The sequence below is a fragment of the Podarcis muralis genome, chromosome 7, assembly GCF_964188315.1.
Source record: "Podarcis muralis chromosome 7, rPodMur119.hap1.1, whole genome shotgun sequence".
Lineage (NCBI taxonomy): Eukaryota > Metazoa > Chordata > Lepidosauria > Squamata > Lacertidae > Podarcis > Podarcis muralis.
Window position 1 is genome coordinate 44,234,095 of NC_135661.1, and position 14,759 is coordinate 44,248,853.

Below are 14,759 nucleotides of genomic sequence, written 5' to 3' on the forward strand. Positions count from 1 at the left end.
AGTGAAATGCTCCAAGCTGAGCACCTCTAGGCTGACACACAATTGGTATGAATAAAATAAATTTATACATGAATCACATAACACAAATCATGCTCTGCTAATTGAAATAATGGATACATACACCCCTTTCACCTGGATTCCAATCCTTTAACTGAGCTATCAGGGGGTTAAATGTAAAAGTGATTGGATTCTGCAGAAGTGACAAGGGTGGTGATGCTGCTGTAATTTTCACCAGTGTTGTGAACCACCAATGCCCAAAATGCTTCCTCAACTAGAGGGATCTTTATCCAGCATGCCTTGGGGGAAATGGTAGCTGTTAGGACACTGTCTGAACATCTTTGCTCTGGTGCATATAATTGTGATTTACTTACAGAAAAAAGGCATCTTGCCACGCTGTGTCTGTTTAGCTTAATATAGTTGATCAGAAGTAAGCAGTTCCAGTTAACCTGGAGATCACTGAATTAGTTAAGAGTGAGAAAGGTGGTCTGAACTCCAGAATGGGCACTGGGTCATTGTTCAGAACAATGGGATTAACATACTCTGATTTCACACAATCCAATGCTCACATCACCTTTCTATTGTGCATGTAGTATGGGTGAATATCTGAATTTTCAAATTTTCCCACAAACAGAGGTGTTCAAAGCAACTCACATAAAGGACAGAAACAGCCAATGTATAATGCAGGCCACCCACTCTTCGGACAGTCACCAAGACTTACTCTTCCAAGTTGCAGATATTAGTATCTTTCCTGTTATAAGAATTTTTAGGTCACACACACACACACACACACACACACACACACACACACACATATGTGTGTGTGTGTGTGTGTGTGTGTGTGTGTGTGTGTGTATAACACGTTCATAAATGTACCAAGCAAACACATATATAAATATATAAACCACATGTCTAAAACCCACAGTAAAAATCCTAAAGCCATTGTGACTCTTTCAGTCACCTCAAATATTTCTCTACAACAGGGGTCAGCAAACTTTTTCAGCAGGGGACCAGTCTACTGTCCCTCAGACCTTGTGGGGGGCCAGACTATATTTTGGAAAGAAAAAATAAGAACGAATTCCTATGCCCTGCAAATAACTCACAGATGCATTTTTTAAAAAAGCATACATTCTACTCATGTAAAAACACGCTGATTCCCAGACTGCCCATGGGCCGGATTTAGAAGGCGATTGGGTCGGATCTGGCCCCTGGGCCTTAGTTTGCCTATCCATGCTCTAGAAGGTGGAAGGAAATGCAGAAACCTCCCCATTGTCTGTGTCCTCACAAATCCTGCCTTAAGGGCACATTTAAGGTGTGAATAGGGTGAGCCTGTGACCTGGCTCAGGAATTAAGTATTTTCATTACAAAAGAATGGCCAGGTTCCCCAGGTAATCCAGTCAAGTGACCATTAACAGGTAACCTGGCAGACAGGGTAAAAACAACACACTCAGATTTCTGTTGTAGACAGCCTTTTCTGTGATGTAGGTATGATGTATCTGGGGGGTGGTCTTGGATTACACCCCTTCTGTAATGTATGTTTCTGGGGGTGGTCTTGCGACTCCAGGGCGGGCAATTTAAAATGTCTATATAAGGGCTTGTGCGCATGGTTCGGGGGTCCTCCTCCTCTCTCCTGCGTGTGGGGGAGCACCCTGTTGCAGCAGTTAATAAAGATCAGGCTTACTAGCTGCTTTGCTTCTCAATATTCTCTGATTTGTCTCTGTCATTTTCTCCTATTGATACAGAACCTACAAAAGGACTCTATATGGGCTCTTGGGTACTCCATAAGGGAAAAGGAGCAGGTTTTTTATTTTTATCACCTCCTTTCAATGTGAGGTTGAGGGGATTTATCATTTAGTTCTATCTGCTGCTAAAACAACCTATAGCTGGCTCAGTTGGGTAGCTCTCAGCTTCCTCTCCCTGCTTGTACCCAAATTCAACAGGAAAACACAGGAGCCAAACTCTGCCTGGGAAAATACACCTATCCTCCAGAGGGCACACATTGCACAATCAGTGCAGAAGCTTTTATCCAAGGGCAATATGAGAAGACTTTTCCATATGTGAAGGTGCTGCTGGAGATATATACACATGAAAGTCTGTGTAGGACAAGGGGAGGAATTATCCCTCCAATTGATTTTTGCTCTGGGGTATTAGAAAGAACACAGCATTTATCTGGAGATTTCTTCCCAAAGCCGACTGTGGACTTTCAAACATAAAGAGACTTGAAAGGAGCTTATCAGGTGAACAATCTGCTCAGACCATCATCACTCAAAACAGGACCCCCAGCAGGGAGCTCCACGATCCCATTGTTCTTTCTTGGACCTCTGAAAGCAACTCAGCTGCTTGTCCAGCTTCAAACAAGCAGAAACAGGGTGGGAGAGGGGGGAGGGTAGGCTAGAACTACAGAAAGGGGGCAGCCCCCCTGTGCTCCCAACACGGCCTTTTGCCTCTGCACATCATAACACTCTGCTAAACCCCATACATGATGCTGCCCAGCAAAAGAATGGAGACTGGCTATATTTAAGATCTCTAAAGAATTCTGATGCTTAACACATTCTATATTATCTAGGAATAGAAACATTTTGTCAGGAAAATGAATGGTAGAGATTTCCCCCTCAAATTATATACACCCAGAAGAGTAAGTTTGGGATTTCCCCTGTGTGTGAAGCAAACAGGAAGAAAAGGCGACTGACTACCCAAAGTGGTGACTGATGCTACCTACTCCTTGACCAGCAATGGCTCTTCAACATCTGTGGCCACAGAATCCTCTTTCTGGTGAGTCACAGCAATGCTATCTGCCACCAAAACTACAGTAGTGCTTGTTCCCATAAACACCTTTTACACAAATTACCAAGGATTCACCAAACACAGCATTCCAACTACTGGCAAAAATAAACAAAATTGTTGTGTACTTAAAAGACCTTTTGTCACCTCACTCCTTGACCTTTTGAGGACATGGGAAAGGTCTCTCCTTGACTAAAATGCTTTGAGGGGGGAGTGTAGAATGGGAAGACAGCCACAGCCTCTCATACGCCAATGAATTTTCTTGTATCCTGGCAGCTCCCCAGACTAAACAGGACCCAACAGCTGGGCCTGCCTGCCTGCTCTGTCTCTCTCAGGTAGCTGGAAGGTTGTAATTGGCGAGGCAGGAGATTAGAAATATCGGCAGCCTCTAAGTAAGACTTTAATTTACTGGCAGATCAATAGCACTACGGTTATATTGGCAAAGTGTCTACAACTCTATTGACTCCCGCAATTCCTCTTATCAATTTATCAGAAATCTGGAAGCCAGAAGATATTGTTTGAAGAAAAAGCAGGCAGGAACCCAATGCTTTGCCTCAGCTGCCCAATTGGAGCTCCAGACTAAGCCTCTAATAGCAGGTATATTTGTTGCAAAGACGACAAACTACCAGCAATATGATTAAGAGCTCACCAACTCCTGTTCAAATCCCTTCCCATGTTTGTTGTGCTACACAGGCCTCACCCCTCTTGCCCCAGGCAGCAACCACCACCCCTTCAAACTCACCTGGCATGTTGTACTGGCTCAGGACCTCATCCCAAGGAGGGACCACCACTCAGTGGTAGAACATCATCTTTGCATGCAGACGGCCCTGGATTCAATCCCTATCTTAGAAACAGGTGACAAGAGATATTAAAGACTATTTTCTGTCCAACACCTTGGAAAGTCAAGGCAGACAGTACAGGGCAAGATGGGCAAATGATCTGGTCTTGAACACAGAACACAGAACATAGCCTTATGTCAAACCATTGGTGCATCTAGCTCAGCACTGACTAGCAATGGCTCTCTCCTACCCTACCTGGGGATGTCAGGGATTGAACTTGGGACCTTCCACATGTAAAAGATTATCGCCACTGAGCTACAGCAATTCCCTGAAGACAGCATATTAAGTCCTCCAGTTTTACTGTTCTAAAGCAGCTAACGGAAATGTAGAGTGGATCCTGTCTTACGAGTTGTCAACATCCAGTCTTGCAACTATTTCACTGCACAGAATCAAATTCCCAACCTCTAGTTCATGAGGGAAGTTCCAACTCCTTCACCACTATGACATCCAACAAAGCGCTGGTTTCCAGCTTCTGCATGAAAATGACTTAAGAGGTATTCATGTCATAGAATAATAATCATAGAATCATAGAGCTCAAAGGGACTACAAGGTCAAGATGTTGAGAGAGAAAAGAAAACTGCAAATTCTCTCTTCTTACTCCAAGCCCAAAGTCCTTTTACAGCCCCCTTTTGCATCTCATTGAGCCAGCACACAGTGTAAGTATTTCCATGTAAACAAGCAATAACAACACTCCTTAATAAAATACATACTAATACATAGTAATCAAATGGTCTGATATTGATATTACTAACCTTAAACAATTAAAGAAGAGAACAGCTTAGTGTCTTAGGTGCATAAGTTCACTCTGGGCCAGCCCAAAACACCAGGCATAGAGTAGCAGCTGAAAATTACATAGCTCCTCCAGCTACTGTAATGCCGCTTTTGCCAAAGAGATGTACTCTTTACCCACTATTCCACACAACACACCCAAAGCTGCAAATAAACTCCTGGCTGCAAGGAGGCTAATCTGAGGTCTTGAGGACATTTAATATAACTCCTCTCACCATAGGGCAGGCTAGGAAGAAGAGGAGCAGTCGTGGGGAGCCTTTGCTATTTATTTACCTTTTTTTTTCATTGAACTTTGCTTTTGGAAATGGATTTATTTACTCAAGCACAACCCCTCAATTTTGGAGTCCTCTACCATGTCAAAGAAGTGATAAACCCTTCCTTACAATGAAATTGAAGAGCCCTTGAAGCCTACTGGAAAGAAGTGTCACATCAAAATGTCCAAGTGGTGGCTTTAGGTATAAATGCTATACAGTTTGAATGCAGCTGTATGGCAGTAAGTTCAGGATAATGCTAGAAACCATGGAGAAGGTGGCGAATGCCAAGTGCTTCCAGCAGAACTGCATCAAGGAAGACTGTGTGAAACTACAAGGCATCTTCTTGACTTAAAAGACTGCCAACCCATAAGGGAAAAAGGACCAGAATTTTTGATCCAGTGCTGGCGAACCACAAACTTGTAGGCATAATGAGAACTGGAATGAGGTTCTAATTTGACCCAAAAAGATGTTTTCTCCAAGCCACACCCACCTACCACATACTTGACATCAACTGGCCTTGTTCCACAGCTCACCCCTTGCTCCTGTCATTTTTCCATCTGTGATCAGCAGAGCCTTGTTGACTGACTGAGAGCCCACCTGGGCTCAACTGCCAGGGGAGTTGAGGTTAAATCAGTTACTGGGCTGGTATGCCAGCTGAGACCCTACCTGCCTGCGCATTATCTCACCAGGGTGGTACATGCTCTGGTTATCTCCTGCTTGGACTACTGCAATGCACTCTACACGGGCCTTCCATTGAAGGTGACTCAGAAACTACAGCTAATCCAGAATGCGGCAGCTAGACTGGGAGTGGCAGGCAAGGCCATATAACACCGGTCCCAGTACGTTTCTGAGCATAATTAAAAGTGTTGGTGCTGATTTTTAAAGCCCTAAATGGCTTCAGCCCAGTATACCTGAAGGAGCATCTCCACCTCCATTGTTCAGCCAGGACACTGAGATCCAGCTCCAAGTTTCCTCATTGTGAGAAGTGAGGTTACAGTGAACCAGACAGAAGGCCTTCTCAGTAGTCATGCCAGCCTTGTGGAATGCCCTCCCAACAGATGTAAAGGAAATAACCAACTATATGACTTTTAGAAGAAGGCAGCCCTGTATAGGGAAGTTTTTAATGTTTGATGCTTTACTATGCCTAATATTTTTACTTTTTTGGAAGACGCCCAGAGTGGCTGGGGCAACCCAGTCAGATGGGTGGTGTATAAATAAATCATTATTATTAATTATCATCATCTTCATCATTAGACAACACCAAAGAAGTTGCCCCCTTGGGGAGAAGTAATGTCCAGGGGACAGCAAGGACCACCCCTTAATATCTGGGGACTAGAAGATTAGGACAGGGAGTTAATATCTCTCTCTCTCTCTCGTGTGTGTGTGGGGGGGGTGGGTTTTTTTTGCTTAAAATATTGTAAATTGCTTTGAGTTGCAGGGACAAAAAGTGACTACCAAATTTAATAAATAATATATAATGATAATATATATCATCAAGTGTGGGAGAGTTAAAGAAGCAGCTGCAAAGGAACCGTAAGGAGCCATAAAATATGCTCCCAGTTGCTCCTGGGAAAGCAGAACTTATATTCAGCACCTTTGAAATTTTGCACCAAATGTAAGCCCAGCTGCTGGAATTGATGCTGTCTGGGACCTCCCCAGTAGAGTCAATTCCTGCTGAAAACAGGCTGGAATTGCACCATTCATCTGTGCAAGTTTGTGCAGGAACCAGACCACCACTCAGACAGCCTTCCTCTATAGAATGAACCTGGGAACAATGTGGCAACCTAGACACATTCAAAGGAAACAGCTTTCATTCTTTCCAAACAGCATTCCCACTGTAATCCCAGAGCAAGTAAAAGGGAGCCCAAGAGCAGTAATGGCTCTCAAGCACCCTTTTCCCAAAAGGAACTAGATCACAGATGGTAGGGACAAAGTGCCAGTGACAAAGCCTGTCAAAAGTACTGCCAAAGGTAGACCTGAGGAAAATCGGAAAATGATTGTTGTTAAAAAAAACTGAAGTTATGATATTGAGATGTATAGGACTTGATGGATTGTTTGAGTGAAAGACTTTGTTCCGATATGCGAGATTGGATGCCAGGCCAAGATCAGCCAGCCTCTATGGAAGGAAGAAGACTTGGCCAAAGAAGATAAAGAAGATTGGCAAAATAAATTACCGTACTGAACTATGCAGGACAAATTAAAAAAAGGGCAACTGTTCAATGCATATTTTTTAAGCTTTGTGCATAGATTCTTACATTAGTATAACTTTTAAAAGTCACTTGTAATAGGACGAAGATGATTTTAAAACTAGATTGTTAAGTATATAAGGTTTTATGGACATGCATGAACAAGTATATTATAATGGAATCAAGAGGGGGAGTGTAGGGAAGTTGATAAAAAAATTATGTTTTAATTTGGTTATGATTTTTTGTGTGGTTTTTCTTCATTTTGTTATATTTGGAAAATCAATAAAATGTTTTTCAGAGAGAGGAAGAGGGAGAGAGAGAGAGAGAGAGAGAGAGAGAGAGAGAGAGAGAGAGAGAGTGTGTACTGCCAAAGGCTGTTTGCCCCCAACTGAACCCAATTCCTCTTGTAAAGCACAGGAGTCAATGACACAGTATAGACTATGGACCAGACATAGTTTTTCCCAAATCAGTTTCTGCTATTTTCACAAATGGATTTGGTGCATTTGTATTGTTTGTATGCTTTTTGTGTATCAGCACTATATTTTTGAAAGAGTTGGTTTAAAATTATTTCAATGGATAATAAAATAAAGTGCTAAGAAAAATCCTTTGCATTTGCCAACTCTCATTCAGTATCACCATACAAACACAAGATCTGATGCTGATTTGTCTGCAAGCAAGCACCAAAGGTCACTGGGGGAGGGACTGCCATCTTGTGCACACTGGACGAACCAGAGCAGAGGAGGGGATGTCTCGATCTCTGATCAGTCCTGTCATGTAAAAGACTCTGCGTTTCTGCTGGGGGGGGGGGAGAGAGAAAAATATTGGACTTATTACTACTGACTGACCACACAAGGCAGAGAAGCTCAAAGACTCTAGACCAGTACAGGCCCATAAGCCAACAATTTCCCTAGAGCCAGTGCTCACTGCGTGATGCAAAGGTCTCAGAAACTGGGCCTTCCCCCACCCTCTTCCTCCTCACCATGGAGACGAGAGTCCTGAACACATGAATCTCCCTCCACCTCCTTCAGAGGGGAAGGCTGTGATCTTGCACAGGGTTACCATGGAGCTCAAACAGTTGCATTCATTCATCAGGCTGGGGAAGCGTGGAGAGCTTGGCCTAGTGATTAAAGAAGAGGCCTGGGCACTGGGAAGACCTGACTACAACTGGCTCACAGTTTCTGAGAGGAGCCAAAGAGTCATTCCCACAAGGGACTATCACCACCCAGAAGGCTTCCCCAGGCACTTTCTGGCAGCTAAGCTGGCACTGCACAAGGCCACAAGCTTCACTTCCCTCTACAGCATTTTGGAGGGCAATCCAGCTGCTTGAAACCTGAATGAAAGGTTCAATTACTTAAATCGCAAGAACCATTTCAACTTGACCCCAGACGTCACAGCCCTTAATGGCCTTCTGCCTTTTAAATGCAGATTTGAACTTTTCACCCAAGGTCGACAGCTGCTACTCTCCTCATCCCAGCAGGGACCAGGCGCCACTGGGCTTTTCTCCCCTTCAACCTCCCTCTAAGCAAGGAGCCCCCACTCCATCAGATGGATCTGCAAAGGGCTCAAAACCAAGCATGCAGCAGTACCATGTGTGGCGAGGCCCCGGGCCCCAAAGTTCCCCTTGGATAATAAACACACAGATACAAATATTTTGAGTTAATGGGGTAAATAAGGCCACAACTTTATTGGTTACAGATGCGAGCAGTTTGGCTTAGGGACTGGGTGAAACTGACTATATCCTGACTCTTGCACACCTGCAGGAAGTCTCTTAAGGGTCAACTACCAGTAGGGGGAGCCCTATGATATACATCAATTAAGAGCATGCCCGGGGTCCCCGATGGGGTTGTGGCATGGGCTAGCCCACGCCCAGGCTTCGGACAGGATCCACACCCCCGGATCCCTTTAACAGGATACCCTTAATGAGGAAGGGCTGGCGGAGGCAACAACCTCTCCTCCCATGAACCAGGCTTACCCAATGCCTAACCGCCTAACGTTACAAAGTTGTGACGATTGCTACAAAGTAGGTTAAAACCAAATGGCTGGTGCCAATTTGCCAAGTGGGAAAATTCCTGCCTGGCCCCAACAATAAGGTGACCGACATTAGTCCATAGCAAGGCCAAAGTCAAGCAACACATAAAAAGAGGACTGGTGGGCTGGGTGATCCAACGAAGGAGGTGAAAAGAGGCCATCCTCCAGCTGCGCTGCGATTTAAACAGCAGTAGCCACACCCCCTAACTAACCTGATTGGTCAACCGGGGGAGGGGGCGTGACATGGCTAGGAGTCCTGATGACATGGGCGGAATCACTCCGCCCCCTGCCAAGTCACAGTGATTTCCCGGATGCCTTCCCACAACTCCCCCCCCCCCAAGGGAAGGGAAGTGGTCTTATGCCCAAAGTGTGAGAAATCAACAAACCATACCATGGAAACCCCAACAAAAAATGTAATGGCCAGAGAATAATAGATGAAAAATCAACAAGACCCTCTAACTTTGTTTCTCCAAAAGTGGAGCAGAACCTCTTTATCAAAACAGCTCAATAGGACAAGGTACCATAGATTGTTCCACTATTGCCAAAGTCTTCTCTCTCTGTCTCTGTCTCTCTCTCTCTGATGTAAAAGCCCAGCACATGGCAAACAAAGGCCTGCCAAAAAGTAGGCTGAAAATGCAACTCCAGCAAACTTGACAATATCCCTGGCATAGTACTTAAAAACCCAAGGGCAGGTGTCTGACAAATTTCAGCAGGTAAGAGCTGATTCCAGGAAACTGGAATTCCAGCTGTCTAGGAAATGAGACAGAAAGCAAAAGGTGGCAGCTGAAAAGACAGAGCCAAACAAATGCCCAGGACTTCCTCAGAATCCAATAGATCTCCTCTTGCACTTCACAGAGAGATCCGTTCCAGGTCTGCTATAGGTAAGGTCACACAATCAACACCCATAACATGTTAGGCAGAAGCTGGCAGAAATGTAGACTTTTGGCTTGCACACAGTGATCAGCCCGGCGAATCATTCAGATCAGATTCCAGCATCCCAAACTGGCGAATGGCTGGCAGGGCAGCGTGAGAAGCCAAATGTGCAGAGCCCCCCAGAATAGTGCACCCAGGACCAGCTGCTCCCCCCACCACACCACTGCAGTTTGGCTCCAGTGGGGGGTCACTCTGGTGGCAAGGGCTGGGCTGGCACAGTGGGCTCTGTTCAAACTCCGCCCTGCGTCCCAGCAAACCATGCTACACTGCTGAAATCAGCCACATACAGCCCTCCCACTGGTTTTAATACATTTTTGTCAAATCCCTCCACAGCCGGTCAACATTCAACTTAAGAGCACCTAGACAGAAAAAGAGTCCACATCAGAGGAGCTTGCATCCACCCTTCCATGAAGGGACCATTACCCACTCAACCCTCCACAGCAGAGGCACAATATTAGAGCCACTGGTATTCTTCCTATAGCAGGATTAACACAAGAATGTGCTTCTTCACAGAGAAAAGAAAGGGGGGTGTCTAACCTGCACAAAGCCCAGCAAGAGCATATAATATGCCTAGGTTGCAAAAATGGAACGAAGGAAAGGGTGAAAAGCCAAACCCTGGGCTTCTGATGGGGGTGGAGAGCATCTTCCTCAGGCACTTAGATCCCTATTGTCTGTAAGGTAAACCCCCACCACCCCCTACCTTGAGTTAATCAAAACCAAGTTGCTCAGGAATGCAGCAGGACAGGTCTGTACTTCCAGATCTCTTTTGTCTTTGAGGGTGGGAGCCTGAAAAATACAATGTTGAAGGAAAACCAAGCCCTTCAAGGGTCTGCCCCTACCACAAGCAGAGAGAGGGAAGAGAAATTCCTTCAGAGTGCCTGCCAGCTGCAGGGCTCAGCATTACAGAGGCACCCACAAGAAGGAATAGGTGCCACTCTTTCCTTGCCATGATCAGGATACTGGCAACCCTCTAGCCACAAACTCTTGATATGGAGCAGCAAATAAATAAATGCTGCTCCCCGAGTCTTCCAGTTGCCTCCCTGTACTTCTAACCAGGCAAGGAGGGCCTGGGACATAGGAGCTACTTTGGAGATGCCAGACACAGCAGGCTGGACAGTGAAACATGCCTTTCCCTCACACTCTCAACACAAACTTCTCCAAAAGCTCTCTCCCTTTCAAACAAAGGTGGGGGGAATCATGTCAGCACAGATTGGAGAGCGCTGCCAGCTCAGTCTCTGCTGCTCCCTGCCTGCAACAGTGAAGCCACAGCCCAGCCCTACTTTTCAAGAGCAAAAACAAAGGCTTAAAAAAAAATTCTCACTGACTCAGTAACTGTAAAAAAATACTTTGCTGCAGGGCAGAATAGGAGGAAGACTCAACACTCTCTAGGTACAAACTGCAAGAGCCAGAAAACTTTGGACTATCTGGAAAATTGTGTCCCCATTGCTTTCCCCAGCCAAAGAATGCCTGGAGGGGACTTCAGAAATATACAAGTTGTGGCCTTCGATCCAACAAGAGCAAATGGACTCCTAACCTCCATGAAGAAAGGAAACAAAAAAGGAGGAAGAGTTTTACCTTCCTAACTGGATCCTGACCCAAGTAACAGCCCATTCCTTCTACACATCAGTCACAAGAAAACTGAATGAAATACAGTACTCATAAACATGCAATCTTAATATCATTTCCTTTAAAAATTACTTTTGCCAGAAGTCATCTTCATTTGGAAGCAGCTCAAAGATGCACCTCTCTCAGTAGCACAACCTATTCTGCCACTTGGAAGAAAGGTATTACTGGACATTCTGCAAACTGGATATTCTGCAAACATCCTGTAGAAAGAACAACAAAAAGGATGTCCTCTACCACTGAGGTTTGCATTTTCAGAATGATAGGTATGCTCAAGGTGCACACTAGCCGGCCTTATACAGAGGCAAGCCATTTGTCCATCCACCCCAGTCTACTGCAAGTGGCAAAAGGGTATCACAGTGGAGAGCTGCTAAGTGGAGATGCCAGAGTTGGAATATGAGACCTTCTGCACACAAGCACATGCTCCAGGCCCTTCCAATGATTTGCTGAAAGAATCCTGAAGCATGTCCAAGCAACAAACAGCATGATTGGCTTCAGAATCGCAGCTGCTCCTGTCCAAAGAAAATCTGAGGGGGAGCAATCTAATAACTGGGGGTGATAGGGAAAGTACAACTATACAGCTGCCTCCTCCCCAACCATTTCTCAAGGACCAACTATTGGGCAAGGGGTGGGTGGCAGTGAGTAGTTACCTGAGTAAATGCCTGCTCAACCTTGGCACTCTTCTTGTAGAATTCCCTGCTCTGGAGGTGAGTTCAGCTTTGCTGTTTACTGAAGATTTTGGTACCTCCTAATGATGTTGGTTAATTTGGTTTTTTAATATTTTAGATGAACCCATTTAGTAGAATGTATTGCCTTGGGATTGTTCTGAAGTAATAAGGTTTTTGTGATTTTAACATATTTTATTTGTTGTTGCATATTTTACACTTTTATTTGTGAATCTGATTTTGGGTGAAGAACTGTATATTAAGGTGGGGGAATATACACACATATTTTAAAAAAGCCCAAAGCAAAGATTGGGAACGGGACGGGACTACTCAATCACCTAAATAATATGTACCATTTTTATGAGGAAGAACATGAAGGCCAATGCTTTCCAAGGCATCAAGTACCATTTAGCTGTCTCTCCAAATCCAGGGCAACACACTACAGATACAGCTAGAGAGATGGAGGGATAGATATAGATATACTCTTTCTCTCTCTCAAAAACTAAACCCTCCATAAACTCCAGCCATGCTTGAAAGCTCAGTGTGTTAAACACACCCACCCACCCACCCCAATAGTTGCAAGAGGGTGACAGGAGGAGCTTCCTGCAAACCACCTCTCATGTGTTCAGGGGTTATCCCTATCTACCCTCAGCCTCACTGTGGTAGATACATATCTTTATAGAGCCAGAGAGGGTTGGAATAAAAAGAAACCAACCCTTTCCCAAAGCTGTAGGAAGCAAAAAGAAAAGCACCAATTAACTCAGCAGCAAGTTGTTAGTATTTGCATATAAATGCAGTCACAAATCACTACAAACAAGCTAGGACAAGTCAAGGCCATTAGCATATACAAATCTACTCTGGACAGCAGCTCTAGGTGGGTCATTGAAAGGAGGCAGCCTGCCAACTTCCTCAAAAGGGAGGGAGGGAGGGGGAGGGGCTCACATCTGTGCAAACAGAAGCACAAGGCAATTGCACAGGATACCAAGAAGAGGAAAAGTACCGGTACAAAGAGGGCTGGGACATATGATTCTATGATTCTATACCTCAACAGACTAGCCTCTATACACCAAGCACCAAATGGGTTTGAGAACGGCTACAACCCTTCTATTTTGGTTGCAACAGATTAGCCAGGCTACTCTGCAAAAACAGGAAATGCAAGATTGGGAGAGCTTCTGCTGGGGCAGGACTAGGCAAGAATTCCATACATGGCAGTTTCTCCGGAAAGTGTTCTACAAATTCATTTCACCATCAGAAGGTGAAAAGGTGGTCATGAAGAATAGAAAAAGCTAAGCTGTGATGAATAAAGCAGTCAGAATCTTGCTAATCTTGTAATCACTAGTAAGAGTATTTCTATTCTATTCCAATTGAAGATTTTTTTATTGTATCACTGCTATTTGCCCAAGTGATTAGTTGTTTTTTTTTAAAAAAGTACACCTTTTGACCACAGACACCAAAATCTACTGATTCACTGGGCTCTCCATAGGTTGTAGGCAAGTCCCACCTCTTGCCTCAGGCTTCCAGAGACAGCTGGTTCCATTTTGCAGGTGGCAGCATAACATGAAGCTCACAGTCCAAAGGGAAACCTGGTGCTGATCACAAAAGCAGTGTTGCTTCAGACTTGATATTTAAGGGATGGGGTGCCCTAAAGTTTTCAGAAAAAGCAAAATTTCTATCATCTTACCTGGTATAATCTTACCAGTGTAAGCACACAGAAACACGGGTGATAAAGCCTTTCACTGAGTTCTCTAGGTTTTGTTTTTTAAATCCTCAACCCAAGGCTGCTTATTGTCAGGACAGCAGAAGACAACACACCTTTGCCAGGTAAGAGTGTGTTGGACTCCTGTGTTTTTCCTAGAAACAATCACTTCCACCATTTAGAGCATGAGTAGAAATAATGTCGACTGGGATCTACTGGTAGTTTTCTGGGTGATTTGCAATAGCTCAACTAAGAATCCCACCTGTTTAAGAGTGGCAACAAATGACTCCAAACCACTCTAAATTAGACTGTAGAAATGGATGAGGCTTGGAAGGTGAGAAGATGGTAAGCTTAGCTCACTTCCAGTGACAAAACAAGGTTGTATGCTCAGCACCTGCACAGAGGCATCATCTACTTTGATTTCAACTTTGTTTTTTGCACGTGGCTCCAGTTGATGGCTCTTGGGGCTCTGGTACATCCCACAAGCCTGGGCTCTGTTCTCCCTTGCTTTAAAGGCAGCGACGGGAGGATACAGTTTGCTTGGTCCTGAACTGCAATTATTTAAAAGCTAAATTGGGGGGGGGGGGAATGGAGTCAGATTTTTTTAGTTTGCTCTGAACAAATTTTACTTATATAGAAAGATGTGTATAAAAAAGTCATGGCAGTTAACAGGTTAACACAGTATAACTAGCAACTCACAAACATATCAATAACAAAACCAATCCTAGTAAAACTAACAGCAAGATCTAATGCATCAAAACAAAAGTAGAACAAGCATCAGCAGCAGAAATTAAAGAGACTCTGGAAAACAATATCCTTCAACTGGCTCTGCAAGGAAAGCAGAGAGGAGGTTGAAACAAACTGCTCCTGCAACAGAGTTTCAGAATGTCAGGGCTGCCACAGAAAGGTAAAAGGTAAAGGTACCCCTGCCCGTACGGGCCAGTCTTGACAGACTCTAGGGTTGTGCG

At 44.5% G+C, this 14,759-nt stretch overlaps 1 protein-coding gene across 9 annotated transcripts in view; it reads right to left on the bottom strand.

Moving 5' to 3' along the window:
• Positions 1 to 14,759, bottom strand: part of ZFHX3 (zinc finger homeobox 3) — a 176,311-nt gene that overhangs the window by 138,103 nt on the left and 23,449 nt on the right. The window contains exon 3 of one of the 9 annotated variants that reach the window (XM_077931645.1): positions 3,521 to 3,622. The exons of the other annotated variants lie outside the window; for them this stretch is intronic. The gene's annotated coding sequence lies outside the window, so the exon portion shown is untranslated. The remainder of the gene's footprint in view (positions 1 to 3,520; positions 3,623 to 14,759) is intronic. 9 annotated transcript variants of the gene reach the window in all.